We start from the raw sequence: 17,013 nt of genomic DNA on the forward strand, positions 1-17,013 counted from the left end.
TATTACGCCAACATGATTCAAGAATGTTTTGAAGTACATCAAATCTGACCTTTTGCACAAAGGAGTAACATGGTCAATGTCACAATGTCTTTTCTGCAGTCGGCCTTATCTCTCTGCATAAGGGAAATAAGTTTATGTCGCTGTAGTTGAACTTGTAGTTTGTTATTGGGTTAAATGCAATCCTTACTCAAAAGCTTAGCCACCACATAGAGAAGTTGGTGCACTCAAATGTTGTATTGGTTTTGATTTATGTGTCTATTTTTTATATATCCTATATAATATCACAGAATTTCTTTTTTAGTTGAAGCACTATTGCTTATTAAACCATATCAACCTTTAATTTAGTTTGAGCTTGGGTCAGACTTTCTCCCCTGTTCCCCGGGCCGGGCTGTTCCGCATGGCGTTGCTCAGCTGCAGCTGGGAGTTTTGGGGTGAGTAATAGACATTGAGGCTTGTCAGAGATTGTGCTGAGTTCAGTAAATGTTGGAGCCAGAGTGCTGTTCAGATGAGCTCGGTCTCTCCTGGCCTAAACGCATTTGTGGCCATGATATAAGTGCAGTAGGGAGCTTGAATAGTTGATATTGGCTGATAGAAAAGGAAAAATTTGTGAAATGTTTCGTTACTCCGCTTTGAGATCATTTATGTTTAGTCGCTTAGGTTCCGCTTTGTGAGTTTTTCTCATTAAGTGTCTTATTATTCCATTTAAAATAGAAGCACATGCATTAAACTAGATTAGATTGATGCTTGATCGCCACACTTTAACACAGTGTTTCCCAAGCTTTATACAATTTTATATAAAAGATATTTTTAAAAGCTTTTTTAAAAATCACATGCTTACAAGGCCAAGATATAAGGTGTTACAATAACAATTTCAGATGCAAAACCCTCTAAGTGTATCTGACATGTTTTCTTGTAAACAGGGATTTTTTTCAGGCTCTTATGTTTAGGTTCACTAATTTCACTTTAATGGCAATGAAAAGGGTTATTAGTCATGAAATGTCTTATTTTCACAAATGTCACTTTTAGGGGTGCAACGGATCACAAAACTCACGGTTCGGATCACATTAAGGTTTTTGAGGCAACGATTGGATAATTTTTCGGATCAGCAAAAAAAAGTATGGGAAAAATCTAATAACAAATCAAGAAATTACAAACATTTATAAAAAAGAACAAAGTTGCACATTAAGTATGATCTAAAATCATTAGGTACAGAAATCTAATGAAGAATAACACTACATGTATTGTATTAATTAAATGTAAGTATTATTTTTTAAAGCTTCAGGAGTGATTTTCTCTTTGTCTTGGGTTGTTTGATTAACTTTAATGCCACAGACTTAAGTAGGTCAATTGAGCTTACTGTCTCTTTAAGACCAAATATACACAGACTGCATATCTCTCCGTGCGCACTACTGAGTCCCCTTAAACGCGCACACACACAAACAGAGGGCGAATTACAAACGGTGCAGCATAAACAGTCTCCTACGTTACGTTGTTTTTCATTGCTCTATTAGCCAAATGTATTTTAATACACTACCGTATAAGAGAGAGTAGCGCAACTCTCTGAAGTTTACACATCAAAAGTTCTGATCTTTGAAGGATGATTACGTCTGACTCGAGCTGGACCGGACGCATTCAACTGCACGTGCGTTTGTGCGTAAAGTAAACTGCTCACTTTAGCGCCTTTTGCAGTTAAACTGTTTAAAATCACTTGAATGTTAACATTTGCAAGCATTTGAAACACAAATGATAAACTTTCCCTATTTAAATTTGCATATTAATCCACGAATCACATGCGAGCCGAACCGTGGGTCACGGATCAACTGCGAGTTCAGTACTAGTCACTTTAATCATTTCATTAGTATTTTTTTTAAACTGTCTTTCACTGCAAAACCCTCTAAGTGCATGCAAAAAATGGAAAAAAAACTCCACTTTTCCAAAAATCCATTATTTGGACACGACATAAACAGTTGCAAAATCACTAAAGATGCAACTAGAAACACTGCAAATGATAAAAATTTAGAAACTGAACCAAACATTATAGGGGGCGCTGTGATGCATGTGGCTGCCACGTTCGTGTTGTACTCAGGTCTAAGTACTAACATATAAGTTTTAAAGGCAGGGTACATGATCTCTGAAATGCAATGTTGATGTTTGAAATCACCAAAATAAATTTGAAACAAGGTCATTTCACATTCGTTTTCCGTGCACTTTTAGGGCTTCAAAAATCATTGTGGCATTTAACAGATTCTGCCAACAAAGCAGCATTTCTGAATGGCCAATGCTATCTCACGAGAATTGGTACATATTTTATGAGTTGACTAATTTGTATAAATTTATACGACCACATTCGTAAGTTTTGGTATGATTTGAGACCCCTGTGACGTTGGGTTTAGATGTGGGGTTTGGTTTTGTTGTTTTTTCATGAAAATCATATATGATTTTGCACGATTAACTTCGTATGAATTGATACGAATTAGCCAACTCATAAAATATGTACAAATTCTCATGAGACCAGGCTGGAATGGCCTAAGGATGGGATTAAGCGGATTTAAAGCAAAAGTATTTGATGGACATAAGTACAGAGAGCATTCAATCAATATCGTTGTCTCATTTTTGACTGAGGTGGCTTTTGCATCTGAGGTTTTCAAATATTATCTCATGTAAAATTCTTCTTTCAGTTTTGTGCTTGTCAGTGTAACGGCAAAATTTAAAGGAAAGGTGGATGTACAGGAGTAAATGAGGGCTCAGACTGTCGTATGCACAAGGGAAAAGGTTGGGAACCACTGTTTTAACCCTTGGTAAGCGCCAAGCGTGCCGCACAAGCCCAGAAAAGTGAAGCCAAAATGCCTCGATTGCCCCCCAGGGACTGGTCCCAGTATAGGTCATAAACCCCGCCTCCTCTGTTATTCAATAGGAGATGAGACCAACTAAAAAATTTAATTACACTTCGATTATCTTTTTTCCGAAGCTGGTTTCTGTCATTTACTGTAGTTTTTATCACGCTGATGTAAATTCAAGTGTTTGTTTTTAAAATAAGTTTGTGTTTAGTTATTTAATGATATAAAAATGGTGGTGTCACGTCATGATTGACAGCTGTGATATCGTGTGATAAGCGCATTCTGCGAGAGTGAGGGCGGGGTCTTGATTTTGGGCTTTACTTCCTGCTCACTACTGTGCAGGACTGGTCCCGAAATCGCTACGGCGCAGACTCAAGACCCAAGATGTCAGCACTGTATCGGGACATTGGCGGCTTCACTTTTCACCAATGGAAGAGAACAAATGGGTGTCATCCACCTTTTTTTACAGTCTATGGTAAGCACCAATCGTTGGTAAATAATCCTATGCTGGTTGTTTTAACACATGGCTGGGTAACAACAACCTAGCATAGGCTTATTTATAACCCAACAGTTGGCTCTGTCCAATATTTACCCAGAATGGGTTAAAATAACCCAATATATTTGGAGTGTATGGTCTGTGTAAATGCGAACACATTTACACCATCGATCTTTGCTTCTCAAACAAGCTGAACCATCTCTTAGCGTCTTGGTTTTTGTTACTGGTGGTGAATCCATATGTAATGACATCCATTCCTGGAACTATAAACCATACGATCGTTCTCTGCTAAATCTATTAGTGAGATGCAGCAGTTCCCCTATTTTTCCATTTCATTACTCGAACAGTAGGATCATTTTCCTCTTTTTACCTTTTAAACATTTTCACCTAACACTTATTAAAACTATAAAGATATTTCCCATAGTCTTCCCTTCCAAAATTTTATCTTAGAGTGTGTGAGTTTTTGTATTTGTAAGTGTCTATCGCATGATCATTTATACGCATTAAATATACGACTGGAGTTCGACTTTGTGATGAATCATTTTTAACTACGTTTTGGTAATATCGTTCAACACATTTTGTTATAATTGCAAAACTTCTTTTGAAGTTTAAGCCACATTAATTTTGTAGTTAAAGCACATCCTATCATACAGCTGAAGCAGCAATAGCCCTGTGTGCTGGTAAATGAACTGATGTCAGTTTGAAATTAAATTTGAGTCTTAAGAGAGGCTCAGCATTAGTCTATATTTGGCAGGGCAGTAACTGGGTTCTCTGTTAACGTGATTTAGGTGAATGTTGGATGGGTTAGAGTGAAAGAAAATGAGAGGACATCGCAGAACGTGAAAGCTACGGTCAATAAGCTTTTTCTGTCTGACTGCACTATATGGATACAAAAAGGTAAAACTATGAGCAAAACAATATTAGTGCTAGAGTTTAAAACCATTACAGCTACCGTCACGTATTACTTTTGTAATAGCAGGTTCCGGCACATTTTATGTGAGGGAAGGATTAAAATGTTCGGGATAAATCACAAAAGGTCAACCACATGTGCTGAACAGCGATGTTTTTTCCGATGGCCAGCACTGTTTAAAGTCCCATTATTTCTGCTGAGTTCATTTGGAGTGGATGGATTTGTGGGCTGACACAGACAATGCTTGCTCTGTCAAAATAGCCTTTGTTAGGGATCCACACTATTATCCCACCGCCCTCATGTAAGGATCCAGCATTTTCTCTCTTTCAGCTTTGGAACTTGTTTGTGTGTGGTTGTTTGTGCTTCACATTGATCTTTGTAACAAAATGACTGTCCTGCTAGGAAGTTATGTGTGAATGTTTCATAAACACAGTTACAATTAATTGAACTTTGTGCAACTATACCGACTCAAATCTTAATGCTATTAAGGATAGATAAGTGGATACGTTATTATTATAACCATCAGAAAGAGCATACATGTGATCCAGTCTGTGAAAACTCAGCTAACGTCATTTTAACTGTTATCTACATAAAATCATCCGACAAAATATAAAGAACAATCTGTAAAAAAATATACAACTTATGGTGCTGATCACATAATTGGAATATCATCAAAAAGTTGATTTATTTCACTAATTCCATTCAAAAAGTGAAACTTGTATTATATATTTATTCATTACACACAGACTGATATATTTCAAATGTTTATTTCTTTCAATTTTGATGATATATAACTGACAACTAAGGAAAATCCCAAATTCAGTATCTCCGAAAATTAGAATATTATGAAAAGGTTCAATTTTGAAGACACACTCTAATCAGCTAATTAACTCAAAACACCTGCAAAGGTCAAAAGACGACCATTGACACCTTGCACAAGAACCGCAAGACACAAAAGGTCATTGCAAAAGAGGCTGGCTGTTCACAGAGCTCTGTGTATATTAATACAGAGGCGAAGGGAAGGAAAAGATGTGGTAGAAAAAAGTGTACAAGCAATAGGGATAATCGAACCCTGGAGAGGATTGTGAAACAAAACCCATTCAAAAATGTGGGGGAGATTCACAAAGAGTGAACTGCAGCTGGACCACTACGCACAGACGTATGCAAGACATGGGTTTCAGCTGTTGGACAAGCCGCTGTTTAACAACAGACAGCGTCAGATGCGTCTCACTTCTGGACTACTGCTGAGTGGTCCAAAGTAATGTTCTCTGATGAAAATAAATTTTGCTTTTTCTTTGGAAATCAGGGTCTCAGAGTCTGGAGGAAGAGATGAGAGGCACACAATCCACTTTGCTTTAGGTCCAGTGTAAAGTTTCCACAATCAGTGATGGTTTGGGGTGCCATGTCATCTGCTGATGTTGGTCCACTGTGTTTTCTGATGTCCACCATCATTGCAGCCATATACCAGGAAGTTTTAGAGGACTTCATGCTTCCTGCTGCTGACCAACTTTATAGAGATGCAGATTTCATTGTCCAACAGGACTTGGCACCAGCACACAGTGCCAAAGCTACCAGTACCTGGTTTAAGGAGTATGGTATCCCTGTTCTTAATTGACCAGCAAACTGGCCTGACCTTAACCCTTATAGAAAATCTATGGATTATTGAGGAAGATGCGATATGCCAGACCCAACAATGCAGAAGAGCTGAAGGCCACTATCAGAGCTACCTGGGCTCTCATAACACCTAAGCAGTGCCACAGACTGATCGACTACATGCCACGCCACATTGCTGCAGTAATTCATGCAAAAGGAGCCTCAACAAAGTATTGAGTCCTGTACATGCTCATACTTTTCATGTTCATACTTTTTCACCAAGATTTCTAAAAATCCTTTCTTTGTATTGGTCTTAAGCAATATTCTAATTTTCTGAGATACTGAATTTGGGATTTTCCTTAGTGGTCCGTTATAATCATTAATAAACATGTACAAGTTTCACTTTTTAATTTAATTAGTTAAATGAATCAACTTTTTGATGATATTCTAAATATATGACCACCTGTATATTTAATATTGGCTGAGTATGGTCATGTCAAAGATTGATATCAATGTGAAATCAATGACTGAAGTCAAATTTTGATGCTACTGATCTCATAATTATGAGATTGTTTTATTTATTTGTTTGTTTGTTTATTTGTTTATTTTTTTATTCTTAACACCATTCCAGCATCTCTGCGCTGTAAAAAAGTTGGTTAAAACGTACTTAAAAAAGTAAGTTACCTGGTTGCATTAAAATTTTGAGTTTATTCAAACTAATATTAAAAGTTGAATGAACTCAAAATTTAAAGGGAACCAGATAACTTTAAGGTGAAACAACAAATATTTTTACAGTATGGTTATATTCGTTGAGAATTATGAGAGTTTATCATGAATTTCACATACGGGGTCACATATGTGTCATTACAGGTCAGTTATTTTTTAATAAGAGAGGTTATTAAAAGGCGTCTGGGCCGGGCAGCAATGTTGTACATGCAATGGAAAACATCTGTTTGATTGATTTAATACAGACAGTAACGTCTTTTATACTGCCAGCGTAGAACTAAAATAGAAAGACCAACATAAGGAAGCACTAAGTAAAAACATTTCCATTCCAGTTTATAAGAAAAGGAATTTCACTTTCTCTCTCTGCTTTGAGAGACCCTGACAACTACAAGAATGTCTATTGACCTGATTAGGTAAACAAACACTTAAATGTCAAATCTTTGTGGTTTTAAAGGCCAAAGATCAGCTTTTAAATCCATGCTGCTGACCTCTGCGAGGTCACGTGACACATGTTCAGCACGTGCATCCTGAGGCCTGGCATTAGTTGAGCTGTTATTTTGTGGAGATGAGCTGGTCTCTGCATCCTTTCCCTCAGGCCTTTTCACCTCTAAGAGAGGTCACCTGTTCTAGGAAATTCTTGACTGCCGTTTGTGGTAAAGAAGCAATGTGTCCTAAAATCCTCCTATGCCATTCACTGGAGCAAAAATAACAGAATTATTAACAGTTCCTTAGAAATAAGTTCACTGAACCAAAATGTGCCATTTTATTGTTAGATGGCAGATAACATCAGGGATTGCATAAATAAGTAGCCATGGGGATAGTTGCCAGAAGTCGAGAGTCTATGATGTCATTGTCGTTTAAAGGTTGTGAATTTCTTTAGGCTTGGGGGTTCAAAACAAGCTATTTCGCATGAGAGATTTTTAAATATAAGCCACACACATAATAATAACTGCATTTATAAACTCTTACCTAGTTGATCAACAACTGTTTTTATGTTATGGTCTTTAGAAAAAGTCCTCCAGGTTTGCACACTCTGTTTTTCCAGCATCTTCTGCATGCTTGGACCCTTTCCAACAATGATGTTGAAATTCATCTTTTTACACTGAGGACAATTGAGAGATTCATGATAACATTTACAAAAGAAACAAAGATCCTCAAGAAGGCAAAATAATATATTAGGGGTACCAAAACTTTGGAACAGGATGATCTGTGTACATTGCTAATATTTTGTTTTCAGAGAAGCATAAACGTATTTTACAGAAGGTTGCATCTAAAGGGGATTACTAAATTAAAATTAAAATTATAATCTTTAAACAAAATAATAACAATTAACACCGATCATCCTGTTCAAAAGTTTACATACCCCTGGCTCTTATTGTGTTACCCTGTTGATAGAGATTAGGGCTGCACGATAAATCGCATGCGATACCACGCGCATCACGTCAGTAATGCCGGTTCCTTGATTAGTAGTAAATCGCTATCAGCTGTTTTCAGATAGAGCAGCTTTAACTACACAGAGCCATAGTTCCCTGACAAGCTGGGCCATATCGCATACATATCACAGGCGATATGTCCGCGATAATTAATGCGAAATTGCCCCGATTGTCAGTGAACTACGGCTCTGTGTAGTTAAAGCTGCTCCATCTGAAAACAGCTGATGGCGATTTAATACTAATCAAGGAACCGGAATTACTGCGGAGATAAGCCTGACAAACACATGCGATTTATCGTGCAGCCCTAATAGAGATGCACCGATATATCAGCCAATGACCTGTATCAGTAGATAAAAGCAATTTTTCACATTATCGGCCAATAGTTTAAAAACAGACGATAGTCATGGTGATATATCCTGTCAATCAAAAGAGAAAATGCAATGAATTTGAGCTCTGTGTATAGAAAATGTAAAGAAAACATCACTAGTTTAATTTTGAGTAATAATGGTCATTTGATGAATAATTAATCTTCAGAATTTAGTTAATGCAAGTTAATCGGTATCGGCATCACTACCTGCAGATACCAGTATGAATAATCACCTATCAGCATTAGTATCGGCAAATTTCAGTCTGAATATTCTGTATCCGCATCATTATTGGCAGAAATCAGTCTGAATAATCGGCTATCGCTATAGGTATCAGCAGATATCATTTGTAATTATCGGCTATCGGTATTGCCATTATTATCGCCAGATATCAGTCGGAATAATCGATATCTGCATCATTGTCGGCTGATATCAGTCTGAATAATCAGCTATCGGTATCTGCATCATTATTGGCATATATCAGTCTGAATAATCAGTATCTGCATCATTATCGGCATATATCAGTCTGAATACTCACTATCAGAATCATCATCGGCAGATATCAGTCGGAATTATCGTTATCTGCATCATTATCGGCAGATATTAGTCTGAATAACCGGCTATCTGTATCTGCATCATTATCGGCATAATCGGTATTTGCATCATTCTCGGCATATATCAGTCTGAATAATCACTATCAGCATCATTATCAGCAGATGTCAGTCTACATAACCGCCTATTAGCATCAGTATCGGCAGATATCAGTAATAATAATCGCCTATCCGTATCGCCATTATTGTCACCAGATATCAGTCTAAATAATCGACTATTGGTATATGCATCATTATCCGCATAAATCAGTCTGAATAATCGGTATTTGCATCATTGTCGGCAGATATCAGTCTGAATAATCGGTATCTGCATCATTATCGGCATATATCAGTCTGAATAATCGGTATCTGCATCATTATCGGCATATATCAGTCTGAATAATCAGTATCAGCATAATTATCGCCATAAATCAGTCTGAATAATCGGCATCAGTATCGGGAGATATCAGTCTGAATAATCGTCTATCGGTATCTGCATCATTATCGGCATTTATCAGTCTTAATAATCATATCTGCATCTGCATCATTATCGGCAGATATCAGTCTGAATAATCGGCTATGAGGATCTGCATCATAATCGGCATATATCAGTCTAAATAATCGTCTATCGGTATCAGTGGAATCTTTATTTCTTGAGCATTAGGAAACGTTTGTATCTTGTATCTAGTAAGAGAGAGGTTGGGTTGGTTTGGAAAACAGGGGATCTATGTTTCTCTTTGACCCCCCTGCCCAGGGTTCTGATTCCACCACTGGTGCGGCAGGTTAAACTGAAAAGTTTGTTTTCTTTTTATTAAACGTTTGACTAAACACATCTGTGCTGCGGGCTTTAGAAACTTCTCTCCCCATCACACCCTGAGAGCTCAGACACAGACGGAGAGAGATTGAGGCGTACAAATGAGCAAAGGAGAAATACACGTGGATCTGCTGGATAGGAAGCACATGTGCGCCTCCATACATCCCCAGGGAGCAGCTCCACCCTTTACTCTCCTCGTACTTCAGACCTTCTCTCTCATTCTCTTTCATCTTCCAAACTTCCGAGAAAAACACTCTCCGAATCTCATCTGCTTTTCACTGTTGTTTTATTCACCCACTTTTCTCTAGTCGTCCACGCTCTCGTGTATCATCTTGCTCCCTTTTGTCTTTCCCCCATTCCCTTCTTTCCTTACTGTCAGAGCCATGACTCGAGATTCCACACATGCCTTTAATTTGGGAAGGGAGGGAGCCCAGGAGTGCAGCTAGCTTACAGCTCAGGAATTTTCCACATACGTTGGGTGGGAGGCAGAGGTGCGGGGCCACCAGCAGCCCACTTCGACCCCCAACCCCTTCGCTGAGATCCAACCGCACTGTCTGCTTAACGAGTGGCCATCAAATGAAGGTGGCGGAAAGGTCACCAAAGCAATAAAGAAAAGGAAGAAATTGAGATGGGAGGAAAAGAAGTGATTTGGAGAGGATGGAAGAGTTCCTGAAATGAAACTGATACTGTGAATCTATACACTAAAGCAATGAGATTGAATTTACAACCAGTGCATTAAGGCATTTGTTTACAGACAACAATCCATAATCCCTTAGGGGTAAGCAAGAACATAACTTGAAGTCTGATCTCAAAGTCTAGACAGACAGTGCTAATATTATCACATCCATAGTGATGTTAGATTTCCCTTTAGGAGGTAAACTCAACTGACATACCTTGGCTGTCAAATGTATTGTGTGACTTTTCATTTTCTTTCTCCGCCTACTTTATTTATATGCCTCTGGCTCTCTTGACGTTTAGATAAAAAGGGTGTGATGGAGGAAAGCAGTACTGGGTGAGATTTTGAGAGATTTTTTGAGATGTTGAGTGTTTTCGTTGACACTGAGAAGGGAGAGGAAAGTCTCCAAGAGTTAAAATAATAATTACAGCAGGCTTTGATTTGTACAACACTACAGACGTAACTGGGTCTCCCTCATTTCTTTAACACTTTTGAAATGCAGAAAAATATACATATCTCTCTGGTAATGAATGCTGCAGTTTTGTGGAAAAGCTTTTATGTTGAAAGACGCAGAATTTGAGAGCCCTCTTTCATTTAACTTCTGCCTGCCCAATGATGGATTTACTCAAGACGCTGTATAATATAATCACTGTTTGGCAAATGAATTAATGGGGAATAGAGAAAACAATGCGTCTACATTTGCAGCTGGCATGCATCGGGGCATGTGTTTTCGTTCATAATAACTATTAATCACAGTTTTGACGGCCTGCTGAATTGTGAATGTTTTGTTGTTAAATTATCAATCAAATATTTAGTCATGTCTCATATGGTTTTACAGAATATCTCAATAAGTCTGTGTTTTAATGATATGATGTATTACACTAACATTCCACTTCTTGGCAGAGATGTATTTGAAATGTATAAAGTTTAAATTGGACGTTTATTATAAATTCAGGAATTTCAAAATGTCTTCAGGCCAGCGCTCTCTCCCACCAGTGGCTAAGAAATCAAAACATAGGCGTGTGGCATGGAAATAAGGAAGTATGAAACAGTTTTTTCTTTTTCTTGTTTGGCTGGCGGAGACATCCAGTGCAGCCAGAAACACATGGTTTTTATTAATCTCACGTCCAGTGCGGTGAACAGCTCTCTGGAGCTCCTAATGACCTCCCAGAAAGCATTTGTACGTATAAATGTCAATTGTGTTATATTTATGTGTTATTTTGGTTTTATCCGGAATGCATCAGCTATGTGTGAAATCTATTCTGTGCTCGCAAGAAAATTGATATTGATATATTTTTGAAGTGCTAGGTATTACACTTTTGAAATCAGGCCAAAGCACTTAACATACACATTGCATATTGGAATTTGATAGCATATTAAAAATGTATCCAAATTTGACATATATATGAATTGGTCTTTGTACATTTATTTGCATACCAAATTGTGATTGCTCTTTTCTTCGTTGCATGTTTAATTATATGGAATATATGTGTGCAAACCTGAACCTGCTTAAATGGGACATTTCACAAGACGTTTTAAAGATGTCAAATAAATCTTTGGTGTCCCCAGAGTATGTATGTAAAGTTTTAGCTCAAAATACCCCACAGATAATTTATTTTAACATGATAAAATTGCCACTTTGTAGGTGTGAGCAAAAATGTGCCATTTGGGTCCTTTAAAATGCAAATCTCTGCACTAAATGGCAGTGCTCTGGTTGGATAGTGCAGATTTAAGGGGTGGTATTATCCCCTTCTGACATCACAAGGGGAGCCAAATTTCAATGACCTATTTTTTCACATACTTGCAGAGAATGGTTTACCAAAACTAAGTTACTGGGTTGATCTTTTTCACATTTACTAGATTGATTAAAGCACTGGGGATCCAATTATAGCACTTAAACACGGAAAACTCAGATTTGCATGAGATGTCCCCTTTAAAACTTTTTCTTTTGCTATCATGCAAGCACTGGTAATTTATTTCAAAAATGTATATCTGGGTTGCTTTGTGCTATATTTTATTGTTAGCTACGCCTACAGCTAATAGTTGTGAAGAATACCCCTGTCTACATTTCTGCAAATCCTGAAATATGTTGCTCCTGGTACATATATCGCTGCCTCTTTCTGTTGGAGTGTCCACTAGGGGCACAGGAGATGCTTGTTTTTCCTGCGTTTTAATATGGTTACAAAGCAGACTTTGTCTTTACTGTCAGGACCGATCATGTTTGATTGAGGTATGTCAAGAATTTGTTGTTTACAGGAACATAGTGGCAACTTAAAGAAAAACATCAGCGTTTTTCAATATTTTACTATGTTCTTACATTAACTCATTCCCCCCCCAGCATTTTTAAAAAAAAAGTTGCCAGCCAGCGCCAGCATTTTTCATGATTTTCACAAACGTTTATAAAAGTGTATAAGTTGCGCCACCTGGTGGATAATAGCGGTATTGCGGAAAGCCGGGAATTCTCTTCATTGGCAGGGAAGCGGTTCCTCTTAATTAACGAGTTATCTCGTCAATGGCGGAGAAAGAGTTAACTTAGACGAAATTAATACATACCTATCTTTTTTCAATGCGGGCACTTTATCTTTGTACAGCTCATTGTGAATGTCTTAGCATTTAGCCTAGCCCCATTAATTCCTTAGGATCCAAACAGGCATAAATTTAGAAGCCACCAAACACTTCCATCTTTTCCATATTTAAAGACTGTTACATGAGTAGGTACACGAGTAAGTGTGGTGGCACAAAATAAAAGTGGCGATTTTTAAAGCCGATAAAAAAACAAGAACTATATTATATGAAGGAAGAGCACTTAGTTTGCAGCACTTCCACCTCGGGCGCAGTAATATTGATGGAAATATTAATTTAAAGGAACAGTATGTAAGAAATGTATATCAATTAATCATAAAATGGCCCTGATATGTCACTAGACCTTAATAAATCATTTTCATTTCAAATACTTATATTACTGACAACAGTGGTCCGGCCAGCATATTGTCATTTAAAAAGTGGAGCTGCAGCCTTCAACTGATGTTTATATTGTCATGTTGTGTATTGGCCACCAGTTGTGTGATTGCAGTACCAGTTTTGGCCACAATCCTACATACTGTTCCTTTAAAGGGATAGTTCGGCCAAAAATGATATTAAACCCGTGATTTACTCACCCAAAAGCCGTCCGAGATGCATATGTCCATCATTTTTCAGACAAACACATTTTCAGTTATTTTAGAAAATGTCTTATATCTTTCAGCTGCTAAACAGAAAAGTTACGGGGTCCACATCCTTCAAGTCCAAAAAATGTGCATATATCCTTCCCCAAAGAAATCCAAACGGCTCCAGGATGATAAATAAAGGTCTTCTGAGAGTAATCCATGCGTTGTTGTTGTAGAAATATCCATATTTAAAACTTTATAAACTAAAATAACTAGCTTCCGGTAGCGGCGGCATCTTAGACTCCTCTGTATTTAGGAGAGAGTATCAGCGTAGTGTACGCACTTTTCTTAGTGACGTATGACAAATTCGGAGGGCGGGGGTACAGAGCAGCAGCAGAGAAACCTCTGTACGCTGCGTAAAGCTCTCATCCTGAATGCGGATGCGACTAAGATGGCGGCATTACCGGATGCAAGTTATTTTGGTTTATAAAGTTTTAAATGTGGATATTTCTACAAGGAAACTGTGCAGATTACCCTCAGAGGGCCTTTGTTTATCATCCTGGAGCCGTTTGGATTTATTTTGTGAAGGATAGATGCACATTTTTTGGACTTGAAGGACGTGGACCCCATTACTTCACATTTGATTAACTGAAAGATCTAAAACATTTTCTAAAATAACTGAAAATGTGTTTGTCTGAAAAATGATGGACATATGCATCTCGGACAGCTTCGGGGTAAGTAAATCATGGGTTTAATATCATTTTTGGTCGAACTATCCCTTTAAGTAAAAAAAAAAAACTTTAGATTTTAGGCATTACCAATTAAAATCATTTTTGGAGTTAATCCAACTTTTTACAGTGTAATACTTAAAATACATCTTTATGTTTTAGTCGTCTGTGTTTCATTAAAATTAAACCTCAAGAACAGCATAAGTCGATTAGGGATACCGTGCACTTACCATAAATAATTTCCAATTTATTTGTGTATGTGCAACAAAATGAGAAAAAACAAACGGCTCTAATGGACATTCCACTGAAAGATGAAGTGATGTACCAGGAGCAACGCTACATCAACGGTACAACAATTTTAGGTAATGCAAAAGTGTAGGCAAAGGTATGTGGACCTGGGTTGTATTTTTATCTCTCCCATACTCTCGTACCTATGGCCTTAATATTTTCTATTTCTGGCTGCCATAATGGAAATTTGCAGCTGTGGACTATGATTTGGAACATCAAGTATTCCTATAATATCAGATGTGGATACATTATGTGTGTACATTATACATTTTTTTTAGGTGGCATTCTCTGTTTTCTCATTCCTGTATATTTACAGTAAATGTTTTCCCATGAATCAGCCAGGAGGGTTCAGCTCCAGACCTGACCATACTCAGTCTGTTTTTTTCTCTCACACAGTCAGTCCTTTCACGCATTGTGTCTTCGCAGAACTTTTAACCTCTTTATCATGGCTAACTCCGATGCTGCTTGGCTTGACCTAACCGGTGAGGTTAGAGATGAAGGCTGGAATAGTTCAAAGGTTAATACAGAGATCACAGGGTCATGTATGGTTTGTGTGAAAAGTCCTCCTTGATTACGGGCAGTAGGTTGCATGCTTTGGTAATGACGTACATTTCACACTAATCCATAACCAACATTTGAAGTGACTAGTTTCAAGTCTATTTAGACAGAGAGATAAAAGACACATAAACCATGAAAAAAGACTTGATGTCCAATATTGAGATAGTGGTAGAGGAGTGGGTGGGGAGGAATGATAAATCCTGTGATCTCTCTTTTGATCACATGCAGACAACCGAACCTACAAATAAGGCGTAATTACACCCTTTCTGTGTTTTATGTGCTAAAGTGGAATCGGGTGGGGGTGAGGTGGAAGTAGACGGTTCAGTCCAAATAAGGACTTGAAATTAACCACAATCAAATTTTGATGTTGTTGACTGTTAATGCAGGAACCACTGAGAATAAATGGGTGGCCCTCAGGGGCCAAAGTTTTACCAGTGCTCCAAATCAGGGTGGGGAGGATAGGAAACACACAGTGGGCCGAAAAAAACTATTTATTGAGCACTTAAGCCACACTCTAAAATGTTAAGATGCCTTTGCACCATACAACAACAATAATAATTTTCAAGCAAAACATTAAAATGTCTTACATTTCTAGGTATAAAACAACACAAATTATTCAAAATTAGGAACATTCTAATTGTTAAATGCTAATGATGAAACAATATTAATGTGAAGGTTCCTTTATCAAAGCATCTGTGTGAATTTTTTTTGGGGGGCCATAATACATACATTGTCGTGTACTATGATGTTATACTTAGATAAACTGTATGCTTGCTTGCTTGTCACTGGTCAAATGTTGAGAAGCTGTTATGCCACTGTCTTGTGATTGGCTCTATTTATAGACTTCTGTTTTCTTGGTTGGTATCTGTGTTGATGATAAGGATTGCGATATCTCACTTCCCCGCTCTTTATCAGTTGGAATGCAAACAAGCTATCAAATGTTGCACCATTTAAACACAGCAGAGGCAAACTGGGAATTCTGTAGGCAAGGAATTTTTTTCGGAGGGGATGAGATTATTAGCTGATGGTTATGTAAAGGTCACACTTTGTCAAAGAGGAATTCCCAGACTCAGGGCAGTCACTGGCTGGTATTCCCACAGTGAAAATGTTGGGATGGGAGGAAGGATGGGAGGAGAGTGTTACTGTGAGGTCATTTCATGAGGTGGGAAGATGGGCTGGGCTGAGAAGAAACATACTGTGGATAATGGAAAACTTCTGTAACTGTTAACGTTAAGAATCCCACCTTGTAAACTCCCAAAGATCCACTGTAGCCTTTCTAGATGCTTAGTCTAGGAATCAACAGAGACTCAGACAGCACATCCACAGTCCATTGACCGCCTTATGCACATATTGCATACAAAATAGCAATGATTCTGTGAAATTGTTCATTCCAATGTATTTTTTTAATCAGTCAAGTTTGAAAGAATGTTTGAAGGATCAGGTTGAATCGGAGATGCAACCTTGTCTCAAAGTCTCAATCTAATGATGAGATTAGGAGTATCAAAGTTTGATTTCAATCTTTGGCATGACCTTACTCAGTCAATACTAAAGACATCAAGGTTATTTTTTACACTGAATGTACTTTACATTATGCAGGATGATTTTTATAAGGAAAACACTATGGGGCGGTTTCCCGGACAGGGCTTGTCCTAGTCCCAGACTAAAATGCTTTGAATTTAAAAACACCTTCCTGATTCATTTAAACATATTTCGTTGACATTGTTTTGTCTCAAGATGCACACCTGTAGTGTTTTTTGTAAGGTATGTTTGTAAAAACATCTTAAATGACCTAATATTAATAAACCCTGTCCGGGAAACTGCCCCTAAATCACAAAAAAATGACATTTGCTGGG

General features: G+C 37.7%; 1 long non-coding RNA gene across 1 annotated transcript; it reads right to left on the bottom strand.

Annotated features, from left to right (window-relative positions):
- Window positions 1-6,689: 6,689 nt before the first annotated feature.
- Window positions 6,690-7,961, bottom strand: LOC141363640 (uncharacterized). Its single transcript, XR_012369120.1, has 3 exons — window positions 7,926-7,961; window positions 7,532-7,664; window positions 6,690-7,256 (listed from the first exon to the last, which is right to left on the bottom strand). It is a non-coding gene; the product is annotated as an uncharacterized lncRNA (long non-coding RNA).
- Between the last annotated feature and the right edge of the window lie 9,052 nt (window positions 7,962-17,013).

Source organism: Misgurnus anguillicaudatus, chromosome 4 (assembly GCF_027580225.2).
Source record: "Misgurnus anguillicaudatus chromosome 4, ASM2758022v2, whole genome shotgun sequence".
Classification (NCBI taxonomy): domain Eukaryota; kingdom Metazoa; phylum Chordata; class Actinopteri; order Cypriniformes; family Cobitidae; genus Misgurnus; species Misgurnus anguillicaudatus.